Genomic DNA, 1,493 nt, shown 5'->3' on the forward strand with positions numbered 1-1,493 from the left:
ACTAACTGTATTTCAGCTTATGAAGAGTTCCAGGCTAAAGAAGGTGAAAGTCTTGATGATGTTTATAATAGGCTTGCCAGACTGCTTAATGAGCTGACAAAGAATGGAATTTCTAAAACTACAATAGAGATTAATGTTAAGTTTCTTAACAATCTCCAGTCATAGTGGAAACCATTTGCTAATCATATCAGATTCAATAAACAGTTATCTGATATCGATATTCGTGAAATTTATGAAACTCTGAAACAAAATGAGCAAGATGTTTTGGAAATCCGAAATGCAAAGAAGAAAGAAAAAGAAGTTGTTGATCCTTTGGCTCTTGTATCTGAGAGAAAGGAGAAGAAATTAAAAAGCAGATCTGCAAAGCAAGTCAAAGAAGTTAGCCAGTCAAGTGAGTCTGAAAAAGAAGACAGTAACAGCTCAGATTCAGATTTTGAAATGTCAGAGATCAAACAGACAATGGCAATGCTGACTAAAGCATTCCAGAAGAAGTTCTCAAGAAGGCCACAATCGAATAACCAGAGATTCTCGTCAGGTTCAAAATATGAATACAAAGACAAATTTGGCGAGAAGAAGAAATATGAAGAAAAGAGGTTCGAGAAGAAATATGAGAAAAAGCCGGAAGAAAAGAGGTTCGAGAAGAAATATGAGAAAAAGCCGGAAGAAAAGAAGAAATTTACCAAAGGTGTAGCTGATGAGAACACAAAGTGTTATAACTGTGGTAAGCTAGGCCACTTAGGAAGCCGATAAATCGCGATACCGACTACTACAAGAATAAATTTCTTCTGTCCAAACAAAGAGATGCCGGCAAAGCACTTATGGCTGAGGATGAACACTGGTTGAATCTGACTGATGAAGAAGAAGAAACTGAAGTTGTTGCACATGTGTGCTTGATGGCTAGAACAGATAAAGGTTTGTCAGGTGAAGAAGAAGAATAGACTGCTGAAATGAATGAAGAGGTATTACATCAATCATGCATTAAACATATGCAAAAGATGATGCTCAAAATTCAAACTTTCTAGCAAATTAAAATCAGAAAAATTGCGTTCAAATAATTTTGAAGATCAATTAAAAACGCAAAAAGAAAAATATACCAAATTATATATTGAAAATGCTGGAAACTTGAATTAGGCTAAGTCTTTGTTATCTGAGTCCAAATTATTTGATGAAAATTCCAATGTTTTAAAAGCCGAATTATCTGAATTGAAGAAAAAATATAAATCATTAGAATTAGTTAATGAAGAACAAATTGTTAAAATAAGTAAGCTTGATCTTTAAATAATTCAGTTAAATAAAACTTTGAAAGCTAAAGAAGAAATTTTATACAAAAGAGGACAAACTGATCAAACCATCTTTTTAAACAAACCATCTGAAACGAGATATTTTAACCCTCGGGAAGGTCTGGGGTATGAAAATCCTAATTTTTAGAAAAAGCTTTACGTTATGCCCCGACCTTATATAATTCTGAATATCTTTATTGTGGTCCCGAGTAT

Source organism: Cynara cardunculus, unplaced genomic scaffold, assembly GCF_001531365.2.
Source record: "Cynara cardunculus var. scolymus isolate 2C unplaced genomic scaffold, CcrdV1 Un_Scaffold_1874, whole genome shotgun sequence".
Classification (NCBI taxonomy): Eukaryota; Viridiplantae; Streptophyta; class Magnoliopsida; order Asterales; family Asteraceae; genus Cynara; species Cynara cardunculus.